At 33.2% G+C, this 14,188-nt stretch overlaps 1 protein-coding gene and 1 long non-coding RNA gene across 2 annotated transcripts in view; one reads left to right on the top strand and one right to left on the bottom strand.

The window, feature by feature from the left end:
* LOC147812596 (pre-mRNA 3' end processing protein WDR33-like) overlaps window positions 1-14,188 on the bottom strand; it is a 612,260-nt gene that overhangs the window by 439,322 nt on the left and 158,750 nt on the right. The gene's annotated exons all lie outside the window — the stretch shown is intronic.
* LOC147812599 (uncharacterized) lies at window positions 3,646-10,786 on the top strand. The gene is made up of 4 exons (XR_015432908.1): window positions 3,646-3,853; window positions 6,118-6,238; window positions 9,010-9,115; window positions 10,647-10,786. It is a non-coding gene; the product is annotated as an uncharacterized LOC147812599 (long non-coding RNA).

Below are 14,188 nucleotides of genomic sequence, written 5' to 3'. Positions count from 1 at the left end.
GAATTATTTGCAACTAATTACTAATCGAGAGAAGTAGCTAAGTATTATTCCATTAATTTTTTTGAATATTAGTTTTATGCCAAATGGTGCCTTTTTTTGCAAACTTTTTTTTCCGTATTGATAAAAATCGCCATAGTATACACATCAGGGGATTCCTAATTTGTATTCAAGTAAAGAAGGAACTAAAAAAGCTATCGAAATATGTGGAATCACTTAGGAGGATAATATAAAAATATATAAACAGGTTTGATTGCCTACGGAACTTCGGAAATAGTTTTTATAATGATCGTCACTTCTTTTTTGTTTCCTGCGATAATCAAAAGTTGGACATAGATAACATTTTTTTTCTTTCTTGCTTAAATATTTTTAATCAATTCCTAATGTGTACTTTATACAATAAAGCGACCGTTCCACAGTAAGTAAATAGTCGTTGATGGAGGTTCTTAGAAGTCACCTCCATTGACTTCAATATTGTTATCGAAAGTACCCCTAAACAATTGTAATTTTAGTCAGTGTCATTTTCTTTGTACGAAAATGCCACTTCTGTTGGCGTCTTGAAAAGCCGGATCTATAAATAAAATTTAGCGTCTATAAAAATGATCCTAACTGATATAGTTATGTGTAAAAACAATTTTAACAATAATTAATGATCAAACTATTTTAAATAAATAAACAATTATGTTTTTAGTTTAAGTTTGCATTTAATTTTATATCATAAAAATTGGCTTTAAAAGATGAGAAGAGGTTTTTTTTGTTTTGTTTGAGATGCTAGTTTCTTCTAAAATAACTTTTTTCTTCTAATTTGTAAGTGAATCATTGATAAGCATCGTCTTTACTTCACTCTGAATGCAACATGAGGTTGTATCTTCAAAAAAAGCTCTCTAAATAAGAGCCTCTCACAAATATTTTGAATACATTTTAATCATACATTTAATACATTTTGAATACATTTATTTGTTATGATAAATATTTTTTTTAAATATTTTTTGGTGCTTCCTTATTTGATATTTATTTGGTGCAGATGTTTCTCCGGTCGCCGAGAGTGGTTTTAATAGTCTTCAACGCAAAGGAAAAAAATTCCTTGCCTCCCAAAAGTGGGTCTTTTTTGGAGGATTCAGTTTTCTTTCCTTTGTTACAAAGATTTTAAAAATACATTCTAAAGATGGTCATAACTAAATGTTTGCATTATTTCACATGTCTCATATTTTTACACTGAATTTCCCGTAATCCCCACCGTTGATACGCATGTTTAGAACCCTTGCCAAAATAGAAATTAAAAAATTAAGGATTACGGACAGATAAAATTTTGATTTTAATAATAAAAAAAAAAAACAACATAAAAGCGACCAAAAAAAAAAGAATAATTAAATCAAAGCGTGATGAATAATTAAAAAGAAAGATACGATGAAGAAACATTAAACACACGTAGTTGAGAATAGTTGAAAGCCGATCATCAAAATCAGTTGTAATTTTTATCAAGCCCTTGGTAAACACTTAGTCATTGAGCTCTGATTTCACCAAAAAAATCAAGTTTTGGGTGAAAATTAGACTAATTTTTTGCAAAGTGGTGGTTTCACATCTTCTTAGCGTTACGTGTTAATAATATTTTTTGCTAGAGTCATTCGGTAAAAACGTCGTAATTTTGTTTGAAATGCCAAAAAAATATCACTAGCGGGACTTCATTGGTTATTGTCCTTTCTACAAGCGTATCGAAAAGTACCGGGTTCGATTTCATTCTCCACCATATTCGTGCCATGCCGTCATTTTTCCATCACAACTTTGATTCTCAACAGAGGGGATAGCTCCCCTGATTCAGTAGCATGATGACTTGCGCGCGAAGTCGAACGGTTGAAGAGTTTAACGAGAAATGGCACCATGCAAGCCCACTCGATCCCTACGCAGGCAGATCAAAGTGGTCACCCACCCACTTATTGACCGCAACCAGTTCGGTGTTCTACTGAGAATCACGTCTCAGTAGAGTCACGTCTACTGAGAATCACGTCCCCGCAAATCCAGCAGTCCACTGCGGGATTTGCGGGGAAGAGCGGATCTCGATTTCAGAGTTAGTCTTTTATATGAAAGTCTTGCAGAATTTGTGGTTGAATGTTATTCGTTTTTGCAACTCTTCGGAAGAATCGAACCGTATAATCTTCTATGCATCAATCACACATGTTTATAAACGTACGGTAAAAATAAACTTTACAAATCATAATTAAAAATTTGATATTTTTTTAAAATTCTTACTCACATACATAAGCCGCCTTGCACGTTCATTAGAAGGAACGGATATTTGATATAAAAACTTTGAATGTTGATCCCTTTGTTGTCGAAGTGTTTCAGTGATTTCGGGGAACGAATCTGTGTCTATATCACTGTGCTGGCTCTATGTTTTTTTGCTACTTTGCTTGATTCCCTTGCAAAACTTCATCAAGCTGAACGGTACTAGAATATCAAATTGATTTGATTAATTTATTCACATGTAGATTTGCATACTCAATAAAATGAAGGGCAATAAATCCTTGCCAAATTGAAGATATAATTGCACGAATTCGGTAAAGGTAGAATCATGGTTAGAACGGAATCCCGCTTCGGAGCATTCCTCAGAAAGACAATCCAATTTGACGATTTTATAACCGTCGTTGAACAGGATTTTTGGGTTTACAACTACTAATGTACAACTCCGTAGCCTTGTGATTTTGAGCCCATCCGGAAGGCAATCCTGGATCATTACCCCTAGAGGTATGATTTGTTATTGGAACATGGAGGACTTTGTGACTCGACAGATTTGACGTGCATCAGTCTCAATTTATGACACTGGGAGTGTTCGGCCGGTAGGGATCAAACCCACGACCTCTTGGACATGGGCCCAGTGCCTTACCAACCAGGCAATCCCGGCCTGAATAAAACGATTAGAGGAAAGACATAGACGGACTTAATGCGAAGGTAGCGTGAAACTGATGTCTACTGGTAAGCTGGGTGTCTAATCTCTCGGACAGCTGAAAAGAAGGTTTCAAGTTCATGTCTGAAATCAGTGTAGGACCTCAGTGTTTCAACGGAGTAGAAGCAACACTTACTGCATGAATGTAATACTAACTTGAAGTCGAAATCACCATCTTCTTCGCACCATAATCATTTAGTAAAAGGTCAACCGAAGAAAAACAACAACAGTTGTCTCGCTGTTGACTGATCGTTAGGACACGGTTCCCAGCACATCACCGAAGTCACGCATCAATGGCTGCAGTCAGTGTGCGGGTGGGTGATCACTTGGATCAATCTGCGTAGAGACCAAGGGTGTGCGGTATAGGTCCTATTTAAACTGTTCTACCGTAAAGTGCTCGACTTCGCGTGCGGGTCCTCGGACTACCGAAGCAGGGGTGCCATCCCCTCTGCAGATGATCAAAATTGTCAGGTCATGTCTTCGGATCATCCTCGGGAATGTTTTCCAGGCCCTTGTCAATAGCCCATTGTGCAGCTCTAGTACGACGTAAATGAATTAAATCAACAAAAACCAAGCTTAAAAAAGCTTATCTAAAAAAAGCGAGTACTACACATCCTCTTCATCAACAACTCAATTCAAGTCAACTTTGCTGGAAAATAATCGTTATGGATATTAAGGGATATATAATACGAAGCACGGCCTTCGCTGCTTGAGTTTTATGTAAAAGTTAGACATAATGTAGTTAGTCTCATTTTAAATACCGAGATGGATACCGTGCATAATTCTTTGTCTGGCGTTATACTTTGCTCCACAGTAGCTTTGTTATAAAGGTCTTCTAGTAATAAATGTATTTCCTGTGATTACGAGATTTCTAAAGTTTGTTTATGGATCACTTTTTCTTGGAAGAACTATAAAGTAAGTTTTTATATTTTTTTAACTTATACATGTCTTTAAAAATTTTCTAGTTGTGTGGTATGCTAGTAATTGTCAATGATTTGGGATTACTTTTAATAATAACTAATATACCTAGTATGATAACGTACCTTCTTGGATTGTTCATAAATATTCTTTATCTTCTGATAAGATATTAGCTTTGCTTGAAGTATCAGTTTTCAAATTGATTATTAGTTTAGATTAAAATTACTTGTTAAGCGATTAATCATAACCAGTTTTATATTGTGTGTAAACCTGGGTTATCGTGTAGCTTAATTTCCTGTATGGAAAACAAACTATAGTTTACAAAGCAATAAATGAAAAACTTTATGTGCTTTCTCTTTTTTTAAGGCTATAACCCGAGTATTTGCAACAATGTATTAATACCAGAAATTGTACATAGTTTTGAAACTTGGTCCTTTTTTTCCCTCACTAATATCAAATTAACTTACGGTTTAAAACTTAAAACGTAATTCCCACTCAATATTAAGAGGTATATTCATAAATTTGTATACGTTTGTCTATTTTCTGCAATGGTATTAATACGCTGTGTTAAACTGAGTTACACAATCTTTCCTTTTATCTTCAGAACAGTTTTAATCCTAATACTTTGAAATGAAGTTTAATAACTATTAGAGTATGGCAGATTTTTTTTCCACTAATTTAAGAAGGGAAAACATGTTTGGTTAAGCAAGCAAAATGTCTTCTATATTGAAGGCTTCTTGTGATCAAATTATTTTTATCAGTCACACGAATTCATTTTCATTCGGTTTCACAACCCTATGCATTTCGAGGATCGTTCCTCTCCTTCACTGTTCTTTCGGTAAAATATTTGTACAAAATTTAATTTTATTGCGTAGTGATATAGTTAGTTTGTAGTTGCGCAAGTGCTATATCTTCTAACCGGTGAGATAAATTCAAATAAATTTTTTAACTTTTTCTTTCAATAAGTCATTAAATAATAAAATATTATAGAATTTCTATATTTAATTGTGATTACTTTGTCTGCAAACTTTGCTCCCAATTCCATGTGTTATTCCTGAGATAAATAATGGAGACTAACAAATTAGTCAATAGAAATTCTAACTGTAGCAATTTCCTTCAAAAAGTTAAAATTAGACTAGAAAAATAATGTAAGGAAAATATTAAAATGCTTTATAATTTTCAGATTATAAATTTTCTGCGGTATTTTGATTTATCTACTAGGACATGAAATCATTAAATCTTCTGCTAATTTTAACAGATTATATTTAATTTAGTACTGAAACACTATCAGATTGTTATATATAAATTGCTGGTTGTATACATTAAATATTTTGCATTACATTGTTGGTTTATTTTAATTTTATGTCTGATATATTCATGATTTTAAAACCGTGTAAAGAAATGCGTTGTAACTTTCTAAATAGATTGAGGAGGTTACTGAGTACTTTAGAATTTCCTTCGTAAGTCAACAATGGCTAGCTGCGACATTTATGTAATTGTGTTGGGTCGTTCGGTAATTTTCTGTATTGGTCATTTTTCATGACTTCTTAAATACAGATTTTAAAAATTCGAAAATAGTGGAAATGTCATACAAGCTGGAAAGGAAATTTGTCAGAAAACTGTAAAACTAAAATATTAAGTTTTTAATTTCTTTTCGAAATTAGAAATTTTAATTTTCCGTATAAATAACACCAAACTCTACCATTGTCGTAGAATTAGTCTAATATTATCGATATATATAAATCATAAGTATACAACGTTCATCAGCCAACTTAACCCTTTCTAAGGTCAACAAGGGGGTATACTTACCACAAATTTTAAAGACTATGGTGAACATTTTTGCCACTTTTAATTCAGGTTTCCATTTGTTAATAACTTCAGCTTTCTTGAAGTGCGTTTGAATAAAGTTGGTAAACATTTGTTAGTTTAAAAAAAACTTATTAAAATATTAAACGCATAAATCCTTTTGAAGATTTTGGTATTGATAAAATTTATTCTATATATATATATATAAAGAAAAGTCAATAAGTTCCTAATAGATCTCGTGCTAAATATACTTTACCACCAAAAAATAGCAATTTTATAAACTAAATGAGTTTTTTATATCAATTGCTGTTCTTAACAATTTCAATTTCAAAAATACTTTTACTTACCTTTACTAGGAATAAATTTCCCATTAAAGGGTTAAAGTGCATTACTTAAAAATATAAAAGGTACGCCACTGTGTACGCAGCCTAATTTATTTTTCTTATTTGTTACAGGATCCAAGAAGTTTCCCTATAATCAATGTTTGAGACTCTACTACATAAAGTTTGAATATGCTAGATTGAAAAATCTATTCCTTGCAGAGGAATGCTGCTTATCATTATCAGATATAGACAGGTAAGCAAGTTAAGATTTATTTCGATCTGCTCAAGAAATTTGTTTAATATAAATTTCTATGTATTTACTCTAATGTAGCATTTTCATCATAAATTTGAATTATAAAAAATTTTAAACATCGAATTATCTTATAAAATCAACATATTGAACGTATCACACAAGGTGAAAATGGTAATTTCGACGAAAATTGTTTATTATTCACATTAACTTTAATTTATTAGCTTTCCAAAAGCTTTTAAATTTTTGATCTCCGGTATTTAGAAATGAGATAGTAATTTTTTCATGCTGATAGATTAACCGCTAACCCTTACCAATGTTTTGAGAGAAAAGTCAACATATTTTTGTCTCATTAATAAATACAAAGAAACGAAACATAATACATAACTTCTAAGTTTAAATTTTAATTTTTTATGTGTAAGAAATATTTAATTCACCATCAGTTTACTATCCCAAATCATCTCGGGCAAATGAAAAAAAGTTAATATTAGTCTTCGTATATGTTCACAGTTTCATAATCTGGAAACTCTTCTACATTACTTTCATTTTAGCTCACAGATCTCATTTTTAACTCTTTTCTTTTAAATAATAATAAATGTATTACCCGCTATTGCAAGATTTTTGAAGTTTGTTTATTGGTGACTTTTTCTTTCGCGAACTCAAAAGTTAGTCTTTTTAATTCTAGCTTGTACACGTTTTTAAACTTTCGAGATTGATAGTACGCTAGTATTTTTCAATGATTTGGGATTACTCTTAAGAATAATTAGTATACCTAGCTCATTAACGTACTCGCTTGGATATTTTTAAAAATAATTTTCTTTGAATTTTCTGACAAGATCTTAGCCTGCTTAAAGTGTTAGTTTTCAAATTGATTATTAGTTTGCAGTGTTACGCTTAATTAAAACCAGTTTTATATTGTTGTGCAAAACTGACTTATCGTATTGCTTATTTTCTTTTATGGAAAACAAGCTAAAGTTTACCAAACGGGTATTTTAAAATTTAAATTATTGCTATATTTTTAACAGCCTGTAACTTGAGTATTAGTAGCAGTTAATGAATGATTCCAGACATTGTACGTACTTAAAACATTGTACTTATTTTTTAAACTTTATTCTTTTTCCCTCCTAGTATTTAATTAACTTACTGTTTGAAACTTTAAATGTAAGTTCCACTCATTGTTAAAAAATATTTATACCTTTTATACGTTTGTATATTTTACGCAAGGGTACGCACTAAGTTAAACTGAGTTGCATACTCTTTCCTTTTATATTCCAAATAGTTTTAATCCCAATATTTTGAAATATTAAATATTAATATTTTAGTAACGATTAGCGTATACCAAATTTTTTAACTATTTCAAGAAGCGAAAACATGTTTGCTTAAACAAAAGCAAAATGTCTTCTATATTGAAGGTTTTTATGCATTTAATTTTGTTATGCAGTGATATAGTTCGTTAGCATTTGCGCAAATGTTTTCCAGCTGGTGTGATTAAATTCAAAGAAATTTTATCCTTTTAACTCAATAAATTGTAAAATAAAAGTTTGCAGACAAAATAATTGCAATTTAAATTTAGAAATTTTACGAACTTTGGAGCAAAGTCCATCTTTGAACTCCTGGCATCAATAATGGCTACTAATGCAATGGTTAATAGAAATTGCTAACTGAAGCAATTTTCTTCGAAATTGAAAATTAGAATAGAAAGATGATAGATATCAATCCTATCTAATTTTCCGATTATAAATCTCTCCATTGGGAGATTCAACTGTATCCTGATAAATCTAAAAGGGCATGAAAATCAGTAAATAGCATAATTTTAGCTAAATATATTAAATAATTTCGTTCTAAAACACTATCAGATTGTTATATATAAATTGCTAGTTGTATACATTCAAGATCTTGCGTACATTGTTGGCTTATTTTAATTTTATGAGCAATCTATTCATGATTTTGAAACTGTGTAAAGAAATGCGTTGTAACTTTCTAAGAATAGGTCGTTTATGTTACTGCGTATTTCCTTCGTAGGTCAACCATGGCTAGCTACGAACATATATCTAAAATTATGTTGGGTCGTTCGGTAATTTTCTGTAACTAGTAATTTTTTCACGACTTAAAGTAAACAGATTTTAAAAATTCGAAAATAGTTGAAATGTCATTCAGACTAGAAAATAAATTTGTCAGAAGACTGTAAAATGAGCGAAAAGTTTTTTTTTTTTTTTTAAATTATTTTTCAAATTCTTGGAATTAGAGATTTTAACTTAACCGCATAAATATGTAACACCGAACTCTAGTATTGTCGTTGAATTGTCTAATATTATCGATATATTAGTCATAAGTATACAACGTTCATCAGCCAACTTAACCCTTTCTACTTAACACCCATTTTTAAAGACTAGGGTGAACTTTTTTTACCATTTTTAATTTAGGTTTCAATTTGTGAATAACTTCAGCTTTCTTGAAGTGCGTTTGACTATAATTGGCAACCATTTGTTAGTTTAAGAACTTATAAAAAATATAAAATGCATAATTTTTGGAAGATTGTAGCATTGATGAAATTTATTTTATAAATAAAGAGAAATAAGTCAATAAGTTTGGAATAGGTCGTGCTTAATATGCTTACCACAAAGAAATGGCATTTTTATTAACTAAATGAGTTTTTTTTCTTTTAACAATTTCAATTCCAAAAATACTTTAATTTTCCTAAAAACAAAAAGCCCATTAAAGGGTTAAATTACATTATATAAAAGATACACCACAGTATAATTTATTTGTTACAGGATCCAGGAAGCTACCTTAAAAGTGTTATTTGACTCTACTACAAAAAGATTGCTTATACTGGATTGAAAATATATTCCTTGCAGAAAAATTATCAGATATGCATGGGTAAGTAAGTTAAGATTTATTTTGATCTACTCAAGTAGTTTGTTTAATATAAATTTTAATGTATTTACTCTGTAGCATTTTTACCACGGATTGTATTATAAAACATTTGACTCATCTAACTATTTAATAAAATAAACATTTTGAAGGTATCAAACTAGGTGAAAATGGGTAATTTCAGCAATTTTTTTTTATTATTCACACTTTAACTTTAATTAATTAGCTTTCCAAAGCCTTTTAAATTTTTTAACTCCGATATTTAGAAATGAAATAGTAATTTTTTCATGCTGACTGATGAAAATAGATGTAGAAACTCATATTTTTATGCTTTATTTGAGTAAATTAAAAGGTTCCTTTTTTAATATATTAAGTATTATATTAATTTATATAAAGACAATATTCTCTAATTCTTTTTTGTTTGAATTTTCGTGCAATTTAAAGGAATTTTACAAAACGCTGATTTTGATTCTTTACTCGACACGTTTTTAAAGTAAACTTTTGAATTTTGCTTTTAGATTTTGTGTAATTTTAGCGCTGAACTAAACGCTAGGATGCAAGTGTATATTTGTTTTTATCAAGCATTAAGTATATTAAATTTTATAAATTCAATGTTGATATATTTATTTCTATTTGTCGTTTTGAAATTTAAGATTCAAAATTCTAACATTAATATAAAGATTTTGAAATTGATGCGTTACAATTGACTTTAGAACTGTTAGCATAGCATGAGAAAGTAGTTTTTGATCTAGTTTCTTTTAAAAAAAAATATTTCGTGCGCTCTTTAACTTTAAATTTAATTTTAAGACACTGTTTACTAAATTTAGCCTTATAAAATTATGCAAATCCTTCCACGGTTAGCCCGACGGCAAGGAGCTTTTAGCCATGATCCCTCTACCGCTGCGTCAGTATTGAGCCCTACGTTATATTTTTCATATCTGAAATTAATTTTCACATTCAGTTTCTTGGTGAGGGATATTTTCAACTTCTACTGAAAATCCGCTTAGAATGGTCAGGATACTGATGAAATTTAGTTATTCGCCACAAAGCTCTAAAATTAAAACCGTCACAGTTTTATCAAATATTAGATTTCAGTAATCCCCGCTCACTCAAAAGTAAAAATATCACTTAATTTCATGGTTATTTAAAGTTTTTGATAATTGAAATTTTGACTGCACCATTGTTAGTCTCGGGGGTTTTCATTCGCATTTGGTTTGCATTTGCTTATATAGATTTCTGTTTTACTCCAGCGATTTGAAAAGTACGCACATAGTTCAGTGGTCCTGCGAGTACGAATTACATGTTCGGACTAATATGACCACCGTAATAAGATTTAAGAACATTTTTAGTGAAATAATGCAGACTGGGGTTTGCGTTTCAAGGGCCTACCTACAAATGGGGTTAACGGAGACCTGTGCATAATGTTAATGGTCATACTTTCCCTCGACGCTCGGATATCAGACACTGTCTCTCTTTGACTAAAAGACCTATGTTAATTTTACCATAAAAGTAAGGACAGTTTATATTTTAACACTAGGCTTTGTATTGAGTACTTCACCGCCATATCGTGTCCCTGGGGACATCTTCCGAGATCTCCATTTCTGACTAGATGTCCATGTTTGCCAAAATCTTCATTACTGACCTAGTTGATATGAGGACCGTAGTCTGCCAAGATCTCCATGGCTGACCTAGTTGCTACGAGAGCCGTAGTCTGCCCAAGATCTCCATGGCTGACCTAGTTGCCACGAGAGCCGTAGTCTGCCAAGATCTCCATGGCTGACCTAGTTGCCACGAGAGCCGTAGTCTGCCAAGATCTCCATGGCTGACCTAGTTGCCACGAGAGCCGTAGTCTGCCAAGATCTCCATGGCTGACCTAGTTGCCACGAGAGCCGTAGTCTGCCAAGATCTCCATGGCTGACCTAGTTGCCACGAGAGCCGTAGTCTGCCAAGATCTCCATGGCTGACCTAGTTGCCACGAGAGCCGTAGTCTGCCAAGATCTCCATGGCTGACCTAGTTGCCACGAGAGGCGTAGTCTGCCAAGATCTCCATGGCTGACCTAGTTGCCACGAGAGGCGTAGTCTGCCAAGATCTCCATGGCTGACCTAGTTGCCACGAGAGGCGTAGTCTGCCAAGATCTCCATGGCTGACCTAGTTGCCACGAGAGGCGTAGTCTGCCAAGATCTCCATGGCTGACCTAGTTGCCACGAGAGGCGTAGTCTGCCAAGATCTCCATGGCTGACCTAGTTGCCACGAGAGGCGTAGTCTGCCAAGATCTCCATGGCTGACCTAGTTGCCACGAGAGGCGTAGTCTGCCAAGATCTCCATGGCTGACCTAGTTGCCACGAGAGGCGTAGTCTGCCAAGATCTCCATGGCTGACCTAGTTGCCACGAGAGGCGTAGTCTGCCAAGATCTCCATGGCTGACCTAGTTGCCACGAGAGGCGTAGTCTGCCAAGATCTCCATGGCTGACCTAGTTGCCACGAGAGGCGTAGTCTGCCAAGATCTCCATGGCTGACCTAGTTGCCACGAGAGCCGTAGTCTGCCAAGATTTCCATGGCTGACCTAGTTGCCACGAGAGCCGTAGTCTGCCAAGATTTCCATGACTGACCTAGTTGCCACGAGGATCGTTCCCTACCAAGATCTCCATGACTGACCTAGTTGCCACGAGGATCGTTCCCTACCAAGATCTCCATGACTGACCTAGTTGCCACGAGGATCGTTCCCTACCAAGATCTCCATGACTGACCTAGTTGCCACGAGAGCCGTAGTCTGCCAAGATCTCCATGACTGACCTAGTTGCCACGAGAGCCGTAGTCTGCCAAGATCTTTATGACTGACCTAGTTGCCACGAGAACCGTAGTCTGCCAAGATCTCCATGACTGACCTAGTTGCCACGAGAGCCGTAGTCTGCCAAGATCTCCATGACTGATCTAGTTGCCACGAGAGCCGTAGTCTGCCAAGATCTCCATGACTGATCTAGTTGCCACGAGAGCCGTAGTCTACCAAGATCTCCATGACTGATCTAGTTGCCGCGAGAGCCGTAGTCTGCCAAGATCTCCATGACTGACCTAGTTGCCACGAGGATCGTTCCCTACCAAGATGGCCTACTTTAGTTGCCTTGTCGTCACGACATAACAGAAGCGCTCACTGACCTTACTTCAACTAAACAAGAGGTTTATTTTATATTCTCCTTGAATGATATGAAAATTCTACTCTTATTTTATGGATATTTAAATTTCTCCTAAGAATTGAGCTATATATTTTTTAATTAAATCTAAATCCAGACTCATAAGTTATATGCAATTTTAGGTACCTTTTTCTAAAATTTATTTCAAAGCTTTTTTGAACATGCAGAAAATTCAAATCTTAATATTCTTTTTATTTATCATACATAAATTTTTGTTCATTAATGAGTCATATTTACCCATTAAATATCTAAAATTAGTTGCAGTTAGTCTTAGTGTTTGCAAATTGGTTGCCCTTTTTCGAATATCTCGGCTGTGTATTATATATACGTACTGGTAAGTCTTAAAATTTTTAAGGCAAGCTTATTGTTAGCTATTACTCGTTATCAGCTATGACTTAATATCTAAGAAAAATTAACTTTCAACGCTAAAGAACTAATTAAAATTTTTTGGTGTTTTTGCGTTAAACTGTAAAAGAAGCTAAAATCTAAAGTTTCAATATTGAAAGGAATTTTTTCAGTGCCAGTTAAAGTTGCGTTTCAAAGCATTAAATTCAGGGAATTGAAAATTAAAGTACTTTCGTCAAATTCTCAGACTAAGCATACTTAGATAAATAGAACATTAGATCGAATTTTTTGATATTACTAATTTTTAAATTATCCCTTATTCTCCACTAAATACGTTATTAGATACGTATTTCAGATTAAAGAATCGGGTGAAGTAAATGTGCTAGTTTCAAAATCTACGTTTAAAATACACTTAATCAATCTGAAAATTTAAAGCATAACTTGAGTAAAAAATGATTTAATGAAACGTTTAATTGATAAAATTCACAACTCCAAATTTATGAAAATATACTAAAGTAACTCTTATATTTGTTTTAATTTTAACAAATCAATGTGAGCTGGGGAAAACCGGTATAATTAAACTCTCATTTTAAATTTCAGAACTTTTATGCAGTAACGACATGTTTGGATACCAAAAAAACAGAATATGCATAATCGCACATTTTGTTACCTAAATAAAGCAAACTATCAAATTGATAGCAATGAATAAATACTACCTCATTAGTAATTTATTATTAAGTAGCAGTTTTAGTATTTAAGGTAACGTGTATACTGTTCCAAATAAAATTTTTATGATAATTCAGAATCTGCCTGTGTAATCATCGCTTATATTTAAAACCCTTAAGGCTTAAGACACGCTGTCACATCAAAACTCCGCATTTTTTCAAAATTTCCTTTCGCCCTAATTTTTTTTGCCAATGGCAGGCACTGAATTTGAGTCTTTGCCTATACTATGCCAGAATTGTTGCTCACTTCGCGTTACCCAGTGGGCACCTGTGAACCAAAGTCACGGAGGCGAGCAACGTTGCCCTCGCCACACTGCCACAAACCCGTTTATAGGGTGGGCCACATTCACACATCATACACACACACAACAGAGGACAGCACAAAGAGAGAGAAGCATCCATGCCCAGAGCGAGATTCGAACCCGCAGCCTATGGCTTCGCAGTCAGGCACGCTAACCGCTCGGCCACCTGGCCGGCTCGCCCTAATCATAGTGTACCTCAATTGAAAACACATAATGTTGAATGTTTGTCGTGTTAATACTACAGTCTTGTTTTTATCTGTGTATTTATAAGTGTGTTAGGATAAATTACACTAAACAAACGTATCTAAATTTATAATTTTTCAAGCATTTCTGTAGTATCTATAGGCAATAACAACTCTACGTTTTCTATTAATTAAAAACATTAATGAGAACTACATCAAATTTAAGAACGAAATGATTAAGAAAAATTTAAACGTAACTGTTTAGTAATTAAGTTTTAAAATCTGTAGTTTAAAATAATTATACTCATTCTCTCCTACAATGAATTTGATAGTAACA

This window comes from Parasteatoda tepidariorum, chromosome 4, assembly GCF_982258835.1.
Source record: "Parasteatoda tepidariorum strain Cologne lab strain chromosome 4, Ptep-v5.0, whole genome shotgun sequence".
NCBI classification, from domain to species: Eukaryota; Metazoa; Arthropoda; class Arachnida; order Araneae; family Theridiidae; genus Parasteatoda; species Parasteatoda tepidariorum.
Note: the sequence above shows the minus strand (reverse complement) of the source record. Positions and strands in the feature narration are given on the sequence as shown.